Genomic DNA, 12,876 nt, shown 5'->3' on the forward strand with positions numbered 1-12,876 from the left:
TTGTTTCTCTGCACATGAAGTAGAGGCATACCATTTGTGTAATCATACATTTATAGGGTAGTGGTGTTTGATTCATTCTGTTATTTTTTCCTTCCCCACTCCCACCCCTCTTTTCCCTCTATACAGTCCCTTCTTCCTCCATTCTTGTGAGGCAATGATTTTTACCTGTTCTATTTAAGTTGTTTTTTCCCTTCCCGGCTTCATCTTGTGCTAGCAGCAGAAACTGACCCCCTACTCACCCAAGCCCTGACATCAGCAGGACTTAGAGCCAGGCTTCTAACAAACACAGGTAGGACACCAGTCTGGCTAAAATTGCTATGTGAGAGCATGCCTCTTGGCTCCCTGTTTTGTTCTTCCTCTGTGTAATCCTAAAATCATTGTCAGTACAGGGAAGATAACTTTCTAGCCTGTCTTCCCAGTTTGGTCATGCTGTACCAGGGACAGAATCTTCTGGCATGGAAAGGATAGAAGTGAGATGGCACTGGATATTGTGAGCATATAGAGGCAGGGTGTTCACTGGGACTTCAGCTGGAGGGAGACAGCACTGATTGAGGAGGGACCAGGCTGTTCCTTGAATAAAGGAAAGAATCAGCTTTCTATTGATCCTTTGGGTTGGAACAGGATCTACTATTTCTCACTGCTCATGAGTGTGGTATTTTTTCTGAGGAACTTTATCATTAAGAAAGATATGGATCAGTATTTAATTTATTAAAATTATTTAGTTTGTTCTTGGAGACATCTTGGCACCAATATTCTGAATTTTTGGTGCACCTGGTCTTATGGTTGTCCTGGTCCTCGCAGTAAGATTGTTGAAAAATGCAGAAGGGAAGGAAGAAAGGAAAAAAGTTTGTGCCAAATTTAAGTAATGACAGGCCTGTGATGGTCCCTAACTGTCTCAATACTGAAGTGAAGATAAATTCCTTTCTTGCTTCACCATTATTTCTCTTTGCTATCTGGACTCTGGAGGCAGCAGGTGACCAGACCTGATATCCCCAGAATCAGGCTTCTGTCCCCGGACTCTGCATGTTAGGCAAAGGAGCAGGACTGACATAAAACTGTCAAAAGACAAAATTGCAACAAATTTAGTGTAAAGATCTTAATTGGCTTTATTTATTATGCTTGATTCCAACAACATTTCGTTCCACAAAACAGAGTAAGTGTTCCAAAGAGCTGAGCAGAAGAGCTTAGAGAGAAGGGCAGAAGAAAGCAGGAAAAGAAAAAGAACAAAGAGCAGATTGGTGTTTTGCATTGATTTTGAAATTACTTTCCTTATAAGGCGGGATCATGGAGATAATAGAAAGAGAACTCATTGGTTAACATCAGCTCACTATTTTTTTTATGTGAGAATCAAAGCAAAGGGAATTTTATATGTCAATTGAAACTGGTCTATTTGGCTCTTATCTCTCTCTTCTGATTTCTTAGATCAGATAACAATTTAGTTTCCATTTGGTGACATGGAACTTTAATATAAGTGACTGTATTTTAAAATTTTTAGTCTGGTCCTATCACTTTTATTTGACAGTCCTTATCCTCCATGCTGGGAATTAAACCCAGAGGCCTCTGCCAATGAGCTATATTCCTAACCCTTTTTACTTTTATTTTAAGACAGGGCTTTCCTAAGTTGCCTTGGCTGTTCTTGAACTTGGGATCCTTCTTCTTCAGCCACCTGAGTAGCTGGGATTGTACATATGTGCCAATGCTTCTGGCTTTCATTTAACAGTTCTAAAAGAGTAAATTTTCTCTTGATCCTGCAATGCTGTGAGAGAGACCTAGCATGGTGGTTTCTCTTTTATTCTTTTGCCAGATTGAAGATATATGGGATAGAAGATTGAAGAGCTGGGTTGGGTAATTCTGAAAGGAAGCGCTTCATCAAACGTGTCTTTCAGATCTAAGGAGATAACACTTGATAATATCTAAACCAAAGGCCCAGTAGGACCACACCCAAGGCACAGGGTGAAGCAGAAGTAGATGAAGTCTTCTCTGAATTGAAACCCAGCCCAACCAAACAGAATCCCTAATTGCACTGAAGTGATCAGTCTCTTACCATACATGCCTAACACAAAAACAAGGGAACCCTTTCTGGTGGACAAGACCATAATTTGCAGCCTCTTTAGTTCTTATACATGCAGTATAACATTAAATTTAAAATTACCATACAAATAAGTATAATTGATAATAGAAAAAAAGAGGCTGGGGTGTAATTCAGTAGTAGATCACTTGCCTGGCATGCAGGAGGCCCTGGGTTCCATCCCCAACACCAGTAGGGATGGGAGGGGGGAGAAAAGAAGAAAGGAAGAAAGGAGAGGGGGGGGGGGCAGTGACAGACAGACATAAGAAGCAGATTTATTGGTATGGATTAGAATACAAAACTTTTGAAATAGTTATGATTAATATTTTGGAGAAAATAGAAAAAAGATTCTTACAATAAGATAAAAAGAGCACTTGAACAGAAAATTTGAATCTGTTGAAAAAATCTGTTGGACATACTAAAACTGTTAGATGATGATGTAATAGAATGTTTATAACCTTGAGATTGAGGATTTTTAAAAACAATATATGAAAAGCCCAAATAACTATGTGAAAATTTATGTTTATATTAAATTAGGTTTCTGCTTAGTGAAAGACACCCTGTGCAAATTTAAAAGAGTTAAGATTTGCTGCCCCAAACATATAGGAAAAACCTGCATATTCTAAAGAATAGAATAGATTATCTGGTGGAAAAAATCAATCAATAATAATTCATAGAAATGAAAACTGGAACACAAATAAGCATTGAAGAAATACAGTATCCCTCATTAGGGAGCAGATAGATGAAAATGAAAAAAAAAAGTGTTCAATATCACACATTTGATTGGCAAAAAAAAAAAATTATCAGATACTGTAATATCAAGTGCCAACAAGGAAGTAGGGAGTATAAATTTTGGAGAACAGCTATACACATTATGGGAGTTAAATATTTGCCTATTTGGTGGGGGTGTTGGGGATTGAACCCAGGGACACTCTATCACTGAGCTATATCCCCAGCCATTTAAAATTTTTTTTTTATTTTGAGACAGGCTCTTACTAAGTTGCTGAGGCTGGTTTCAAACTTTAGATCCTCCTGCCTCAGCCTCTGGAGTTGCTGGGATTACAGGAATGAGCCACCATGCCTGGCCTATTTGCATAATTTATCACATAGTAATTCCACTCCTGGGGACCACCAAAGAACAACTTCCAGGGACACAAAGAGAGACATAAAAATGTCTAAAAGTGTTCATTACAGCATTGTTAATAATAAGAGTTAGAGAAACCAAAATATCTATCAACTAGGAAGTAGAGAAATGAAATGTAGCATATTTGGAGGATATAGCACTATCCAGTATTCAGAAAAATTGAAGAACTAAAGCAACATACATTAGCATAGACCTAAACACACACACACACACACACACACACACACACACACACACACACACAATACTAAACAACAAAAGCAAACAAAAATAAAATGCCAAGAAGCTGAATGAGATGTCTACTTAGCCTAACTTGATGTCCATATATAAATACATGAGTAAATAAATACACAAGTAAATAAATATGTAGGCAATGAACTCAAGGGTACACATTAGATAAGCCAGAACGGGACATATTCAGGGACACGGAGGTGCAGAGCAGAAAGAGGAAAAGGAATAAAGGCTGAAGGAGGAAAATGGAATAAAATTAAATGAGATCAAAGAGATAGTCTACCTGGACCAATGTTTAGGAATATATTTATTCATATTGGTGAAGCAGATGTCTAATTTAAAACCTAAAAGTAGGGGTTTACAAGATGGCAGAATAGAGGAGGTCACTTCCCTGGCTGCTCTGTGGTGTGAAACCAAGAAGACAGACAGGCAGCTTGTCCACAAAGTGGGTAAACAAAAAAAAGTGGGGCACTTTACTGGAATTTAAAACTGAACATTCAAAGCAGATCAGAGACCCAGGAGGTTGGATATAATAAAATAAGGAAAAATTTCCCAGTGGGGTAGCCACTGCCCTGGCTGGGCCAGAAGCACCAGAGTGGTCCCTCCATGAGCAAAGTGGAGGGATAAGGGAATTAAAGGAACCTGCATTGTTTGAAGGCCTGAAGCCTGTCAGGTACAGAGTGTTTAGAGATCAAGGACATTGCCAGACCAACCTGGAAGAAGTGCTGTGCAATATCCATGTGTGGGGGAAGAAGCTGCCATCTCTCCAGGTGATGTGTGGAGGACAAAGGAGGGGACCCTTCTGCAGCAGTGGTGAGGGGTCAGCAGTGGAGGGAGCTGGTTCCTGGCAAACCTGTTTGGTCCAAAATATAGCATGACAAATTGTGCTAAAGTGACCAGGAGAAAATCAGACATGGAGAGAGGTTTACAAGGGAACAATCGGTCATGAAAACCCACCCAGCTCTAACTCTCCCCCTCAAACCCAGATGCTTGCAGGACTGGTGGAGAGAGAACTCAGAAGAACCCCTCTGGCCGGGAACTCAGGAGGGAAGGGCTGGAGAGATTTTTTTTTTAGAATGATTTTTGCTTTATTAATTTTTTTCCCCTGATGAACATTTTTTAAACTTATCTTTTAATTTTTTACAGACTGCATTGTGATTCATTGAACACAAATGGGGTACATCATTTTGTTTCTATGGTTGTACACAATATAGATTCGTACCATTCATGTAATCATACATGTACATAGGGTAAGGATGTCTGACTCATTCCACCATTTTTCACACTCTCCTCCCTCTCATTTCCTTCTACATAATCCAAAGATCCCCCATTCTTCTCTCACTCTCCACCCCTCCAACCCATTATATATCATCCTCCACTTCTCAGGGAAAACATTCGGCCTTTGGTTTTTGGGCTTGGCTTATTTCACTTAGCATGATATTCTCCAATTTCATCAATTTATTTGCAAATGACATAATATTATTCTTCTTTATGGCTGAATAGTATTCCATTGTGCATGTATACAAGAATGTCTTTATCCATTCATCTGTTGAAAGGCATCTAGGTTGGTTCCACAATCTAGCTATTGTGAACTGAGCTGCTATAAACATTGATGTAGCTGTGTTACTGTAGTTTGCTGATTTAAAGTCCTTTGGGTATAAACCAAGGAGTGGGATAACTGGGTCAAAAGGTGGGTCCATTCCAAGTTTTCTGAGGATTCTCCATACTGCTTTCCAGAGTGACTGCACCAATATGCAACTCCACCAGCAATGTAAAGTGTGCCATTTTCCCCACATCCATGCCAACATCTATTCTTGCTTGTGTTCTTCATAATAGCCATTCTAATTGGAGTAAGATGAAATCTTAGAGTTGTTTTAATTTGCATTTCTCTAATTACTAAAGATGTTGAACACTTTTTCATATATTTATTAATTGCCTGTGTGTCTTCTTCTGTAAAGTGTCTGTCCAGTTCCTTGGCCCATTTATTGATTGGGTTCTTTGTATTTTTGGTGTAAAGTTTTGTAAGTTCTTTATAAATTTTGGAGATAAGTGCTCTATCTGAAGTGTGTGTGGAAAAGATTTTCTCCCACTCTGTAGGCTCTCTCTTCACATTCTTGATGGTATCCATTGCTGAGAAAAAGCTTTTTAGTTTGAGTCCATCCCGTTTATTGATTCTTGCTTTGATTTCTTGTGCTTCGGGAGTCTTGTTGAGGAAGCCTGATCCTAAGCCAACATAATGAAGATTCGGGCCACTTTGTCTTCTATTAGGTGCAGGTCTCTGGTCTGATTCCTATGTCCTTGATCCATTTTGAGTTGAGTTTTGTGCAGGGTGAGAGAAAGAGGTTTAATTTCATTTTACTGCATATGGATTTCCAGGGATGCCCTCTTTCACCACTTCCTTTCAACATCGTCCTTGAAACACTTGACAGAGCAATTAGACAGACCAAAAAAATTAAAGGGATACAAATAGGAAAAGAAGAACTAAAGCTGTCACTATTTGCTGATGACCTGATCCTATATTTAGAAGATCCAAAAAACTCCACTAGAAAACTTCTAGAACTAGTAAATGTATTCAGCAAAGTAGCAGGATATAAAATCAATACACGTAAATCTAATGCATTCCTATTCATAAATGATGAATCCTCTGAAAGAGAAATTAGGAAAACCACTCCATTCACACACAGTAGCCCCCCAAAAATAAAATACTTGGGAATTAATCTAACAAAAGAGGTGAAAGACCTCTATAATGAAAACTACAGAACATTAAAGAAAGAAATTGAAGAAAACCTTCGAAGATGGAAAGATCTCCCACGTTCTTGGATAGGCAGAATTAACATTGTCAAAATGGCCATTCTACCAAAGGCACTATACAGATTCAATGCAATTCCAATTAAAATCCTAATGACATTCCTCATAGAAATAGAGAAAGCAATCATGAACTTCATCTGGAAGAACAAGAGACCTCAAATAGCCAAAACAATCCTGAGTAGAAAAAGTGAAACAGGAGGTATCACAATTCCAGACATTAAACTATACTACAGAGCAATAGTAACAAAAACAGCATGGTATTGGCACCAACATAGACAGGCAGACCAATGGTACAGAATAGAAGACATAGAGACAAAACCACATAAATACAGTCACCTCACACTAGACAAAGGAGCCAAAAACATACAATGGAGAAAAGAGAGTCTGTTCAACAAATGGTGCTGGCAAAACTGGAAATCCATATGCAGTAAAATGAAATTAAACCTCTTTCTCTCACCCTGCACAAAACTCAACTCAAAATGGATCAAGGACATAGGAATCAGACCAGAGACCTGCACCTAATAGAAGACAAAGTGGCCCGAATCTTCATTATGTTGGCTTAGGATCAGGCTTCCTCAACAAGACTCCCGAAGCACAAGAAATCAAAGCAAGAATCAATAAACGGGATGGACTCAAACTAAAAAGCTTTTTCTCAGCAATGGATACCATCAAGAATGTGAAGAGAGAGCCTACAGAGTGGGAGAAAATCTTTTCCACACACACTTCAGATAGAGCACTTATCTCCAAAATTTATAAAGAACTTACAAAACTTTACACCAAAAATACAAAGAACCCAATCAATAAATGGGCCAAGGAACTGGACAGACACTTTACAGAAGAAGACACACAGGCAATTAATAAATATATGAAAAAGTGTTCAACATCTTTAGTAATTAGAGAAATGCAAATTAAAACAACTCTAAGATTTCATCTTACTCCAATTAGAATGGCTATTATGAAGAACACAAGCAAGAATAGATGTTGGCATGGATGTGGGGAAAATGGCACACTTTACATTGCTGGTGGAGTTGCATATTGGTGCAGTCACTCTGGAAAGCAGTATGGAGAATCCTCAGAAAACTTGGAATGGACCCACCTTTTGACCCAGTTATCCCACTCCTTGGTTTATACCCAAAGGACTTTAAATCAGCAAACTACAGTAACACAGCTACATCAATGTTTATAGCAGCTCAGTTCACAATAGCTAGATTGTGGAACCAACCTAGATGCCTTTCAACAGATGAATGGATAAAGACATTCTTGTATACATGCACAATGGAATACTATTCAGCCATAAAGAAGAATAATATTATGTCATTTGCAAATAAATTGATGAAATTGGAGAATATCATGCTAAGTGAAATAAGCCAAGCCCAAAAACCAAAGGCCGAATGTTTTCCCTGAGAAGTGGAGGATGATATATAATGGGTTGGAGGGGTGGAGAGTGAGAGAAGAATGGGGGATCTTTGGATTATGTAGAAGGAAATGAGAGGGAGGAGAGTGTGAAAAATGGTGGAATGAGTCAGACATCCTTACCCTATGTACATGTATGATTACATGAATGGTACGAATCTATATTGTGTACAACCATAGAAACAAAATGATGTACCCCATTTGTGTACAATGAATCACAATGCAGTCTGTAAAAAATTAAAAGATAAATAAAAGTAATAAAAAAAACAAAAAACAAAAGCGATTTAGGAAATGCCTTAAAGGCATACACACACACACACACACACACACACACACACACTCATACATACACACACATCTCTACAAGTTTTAAATTATAATTTCAAGTCTGCACTCTCTGTTGATTGTACTCATAAATAAAATTTTGTCATGACAAAAAAATTCTATCTTTATTTTGTAAGTGAGGTATTTTCATTATAATGTGTCTTGGTGTGGATCTGTTCTAATTTTGTGCACCTGGTGTTCTGTAAGCCTCTTGTATTTGATTTTCCATTTAATTTTTCAGGTTTGGGAAATTTTCTGATATTATTTCATTGAACAGGTTGTTCATGCCTTTGGTTTGTATCTCTATGCCTTCCTCATTCCCAATAATTCTTAAATTTGGCCTTTTCATGATATCCCATAATTTTTGGAGGTTTTGTTCATGGCTTCTTAATATCTTCTCATTTTGTTCAATTTTATTTCCAAGATTGAATATTTTGTCTTCATTGTCTGAGATTCTGTCTTCCATGAGGTCTATTCTGTTGATGATGCTTTCTATTGAGTTTTTAATTTGGTTTCTCATTTCTTTCATTTCACGTATTTCTGTTTTTTTTTTTTTTTTCAGAATCTCTGTCTCTTTATTGAAGTGTTCTTTTGCTTCTTGCATTTGCTTTTTTAACTGTTTATTGGAATAGTCATGCATTGCCCGCATTTGCTCTCTTATCTCATCTTTTGCTTCATGGATCATTTTAATTATGCGGATTCTAAACTCTTTTTCTGTCATTTCTATCACCATGCTGTCATTGGAGTCTATCACAATAGCATCTTGGTTTGTTAGGGACACTTTCTTCCCCTGTTTTTTTTCATATTGTTTCTGTATATTCCCCTCTAGCAGTGAAGATCAGAGAAACTGAAGTTCCCCCCCTGCAGGCTTATTATGACCCTGCAGTTTTCCACTACCTCTCCTTTGAAGGGGAGATCAATACCAGTAGCACCCAATACAGAGAAAATGCAGCCCTGAACCAGGTAGCCCCTGTAAAGACTTTAACATTTTTGTAATGAACAGGATCAGTTTGATTACTATTTACAGTATTTCTAGTTGTGAACGAAGAGGATGGAGAAGGGTGTAGGAAGTAAGTGAGTAAATAGAGGTACCTGTGGAAGGGCCTCCAGTCTCCTATAGGTGTCTCAGGAAGAGAGCCACCTTTCCAATGATGATGGCCACGCCCTCGTGAATAATTCGGAATGCCTGCACCAGCCTCCAAAGGAGATGGGGAGCCCCAGAGGGTGCGCTGAGTCAGCACAGAGGCAGGTGCAATGTCCCTCAGCAGTAGGGGTCAGGCGGGCAGGCTCAGCTACTGGCCACAGACCTCAGTGTGGGAGCAGCTGGGGGCCCCAGTGCAGGTCTGTCCATGGTGGGGGGGGGGGGCTCATTGCCGGCGTCCAACATTGGTGGAGGGGTGGGGGGGTGGGCAGACTCTGGGAGACATTGTTTGAAGACTGAACCCAAGACCAGGAAACATGGGGTCTGCAGATGATGTAGAGGGCTAAGAATTGGCTCCCCTCACACATGAGTGGAACCCAGGGGAGATCCCTGGGGTATAGCCTTCTAGTGTGAACCAGCAAGAACTGGGCCCTGGAAATGCACTGATTTAAAATCTCCAGACCAAATGACCTGGTTAACTTTCTCACTCCGCAATCCAGAGAGTGGAGCATGATACTCCAGATGACTCCACCTATAACTGCCGAGAGAAGCTGAGAAACTTTTCAACTCCAACGGAAAGAATATTTTAACAATTCATCAAGATTTATTTTATTTTCTAGTTTTAAACATTTTTTTCTTGGTTTAATTGTGACCTTAATGGTACATGGACATTTACACATACTCATTTGTTTTTTTCTCATTTCTAGCATTTTTGAAGCCAGTTATTTTTTATGGATTTTTTTTGCAAACTAAAATGTTTGATTAGTATATTTTAAGCTTTGTTTTGTATTCTTCTATCTTTATTTTTCATTTTTTAAAACTTTTTACTTTATATATATATATATTTTTTTTTCTTTTCCTGTTTGCCTCTTTTCTTCCACAAATAGCCACTCTCTATTGTTCTTTCTTTCACTTTTCCTTCAATTTTTACTTCTATTTCTCTCCTCCTTCCTCATAATAATCACATCCTATATCACTTCTGTTCTCTTTAAACAGATCGATTTCAAGCAATGACATACAAGATGCCATTAAAAGCCTACCAATTAAGAAAAGCCCAAGACCAGATGGATTCTCAACTGAGTTCTACAAGACCTTCAAAGAAGAATTAATACCAATACTCCTCAAATTATTCCAGGAAATAGAAAAGAAGGGAACCCTTCCAAACAAATTCTACGAAGCTAGTATCACTCTGACACCAAAAGCAAACAAAGACACATCAAGGAAAGAAAACTTCAGACAAATATACCTAATGAACATAGATGCAAAATTCTCAAACAATTCTGGCAAATTGCATACAAAATTGTATTAAAAAGATAGTGTCCCATTATCAGGTGGGGTTCATCCCAGGATGCAAGGTTGGTTCAATGTACGGAAATCAATACATAAATAGACTTAAAGTCAAGAATGACATAATCATCTCAATAGATGCAAAGTATTTGACAAAATACAGCACCCCTTCAGGCTCAAAACACTAGAAAAACTAGGGATAGTGGAACATACCTCAACATTGTAAACGCTATATAATGCTAAAAACAAGACCAACATCATTCTAAATGGAAAAAAATTTGAAAGCATTCCCTCTAAAAAATGGAAGAGAACAAGGATACACTCTTTCACTACTTTTATTCAACATTGTTCTTGAAACTCTAGGCCAGAGCAATTAGATAGAGGAAAGAAATTAAAAATTAAAGGGATACAAATAGGAAAAGAAGAACCCAAACTATCCCTATTTGCTGATGACATGATTAGAAGATTCAAAAAATTCCACCAGAAAACATCTAGAACTCATAAGTGTATTCAGCAAAGTAGCAGGATATAAAATTAACACCTGTAAATCAAACACATTCCTATACATCAGTGATGAATTCACTGCAAGAGAAATTAGGAAAACCATCCCATTAACAGAAGCCTCAAAAAATATTTAGGCATCAATCTAACAAAAGAGGTGAAAGACCTCTACAATGAAAACTACAGAACACTAAAGAAAGCAATTAAAGAAAATCTTAGAAGATGGAAAGATCTCCCATGTTTTTCGATAGGCAGAGTTAACATTGTCAAAATGGCCATACTATCAAAAGTGTTATGCAGATTGAATGCAACTCCTATTAAAATCCCAATGACATTCTTCATAGAAATAGAAAATGCAATCATGAAATTCATCTGGAAAATAAGAGACCCAGAATAGCCAAGGCAATCCTTAGCAAGAAGAGTGAGGCAGGAGGCATCACAATACCAGATCTTAAATTATACTACAGAGCAACAGTAACAAAAATAGCATGGTATTGGCACCAAAACAGATACATAGACCAATGGTACAGAATACAAACCCACATAAACACAATTATCTCATACTAGACAAAGGTACCAAAAACATACAATGGAGAAAAGATAGCTTCTTCAACAAATGGTGCTGGGAAAACTGGAAATCTAATATGTAGCAAAATCATATTAGATCCCTATCTCTCACCGTGCACAAAACTCTACTCAAAGTGGATCAATGACTTAGCCACTAAAACAGAGACCTGTGCCTAATAGAAGAAAAAGTAGCCCAAATCTCCATCGTGTTGGCTTAGGAATTGATAAGACTCCCAATGCACAAGAAATAAAATCAAGAATCCATAAATGGGATGGAATCAAACTTAAAAGCTTCTTCATAGGAAAGGAAACAGTCAATAACGTGAAGAGAGAGTCTACAGAATGGGAGAAAATCTTTACCACATGTACCTCAGATAGAGCATTAATCTCCAGGATATATAAAGAATTCAAAAAACTTAATGCCAAACAACAATAACAACAACAACAAAACCCCAAATAACCCAATCGATAAATGGGCTAAGGAACTGATCAGACACTTCACGGAAGAAGAAATATAATTGATCTACAAATATATGAAAAACTGTTCAACATCTCTAGCAATTAGAGAAATGCAAATCAACACTACTCTAAGATTTCATCTCACTCCAGTCCAAATGGCAATTATCAAGAGTACAAGCAACAATAAATGTTGGCAAAGATGTGGGGGAAAAGGTATACTCATACAATGCTGGTAATACTTCAATTGGTGCAGCCACTCTGGAAAGCAGTATAGAGATTTCTCTGAAAACTTGGAATGGAACCACCATTTGACCAGTTATCCACTCATTGGCATATACATAAAGGACTTAAAATCAGCATACAACAGTGATATAGCCACATCAATGTTTTTATCAGCTCAAATCACAATGGCTAAACTATGGAACCAACCTAGGTGCCCTTCAACAGATGAGTGGATAAAGAAATTGTGGCTTATATGTATATGGAATATTACTCAGTTTTAAAGAAGAATAAAATTATGACATTTGCTTGTAAATAGATGGAGCTGGAGAATTTTAAGTTAAGTGGAATAAGCCAATCCCAAAGAACCAAAGGCTGAATGTTTCCTTTGGTATGTGGATGCTAATTCATAATAAGTGGGGGACTATGGAAGAATAGATGTACTTTGGATTAGACAGAAGGGAGTGAAGGAAGGGGAGGGGATACAGGGGTTGGAGGCAGAATGAATCAGACATTATTACCCTGTGTGCATATTTGATTACATGACCTGTGTAATTCTAAAGTATTCACACTCCATTTATGTATGATATATCAAAATGCATTCTACTGTCATGTGTAACTAATTAGAACAACAAAAATATCCAAAAATATTATATCCTGCTCATATTGAGATAAGAATTTGGGGATATTGGAAAAGACAGATACACTGAGTCT

The 12,876-nt window shown here is 37.8% G+C and overlaps 1 long non-coding RNA gene across 1 annotated transcript in view; it reads left to right on the forward strand.

Moving 5' to 3' along the window:
- LOC306642981 overlaps positions 1-12,239 on the forward strand; it is a 45,864-nt gene extending 33,625 nt beyond the window's left edge. The window contains exon 4 of the long non-coding RNA XR_013758766.1: positions 10,126-12,239. This is a non-coding gene — a long non-coding RNA (uncharacterized lncRNA). The remainder of the gene's footprint in view (positions 1-10,125) is intronic.
- The last annotated feature ends 637 nt before the right edge of the window (positions 12,240-12,876 follow it).

Source organism: Sciurus vulgaris, assembly GCF_902686455.1.
Source record: "Sciurus vulgaris genome assembly, chromosome: 1".
Lineage (NCBI taxonomy): Eukaryota > Metazoa > Chordata > Mammalia > Rodentia > Sciuridae > Sciurus > Sciurus vulgaris.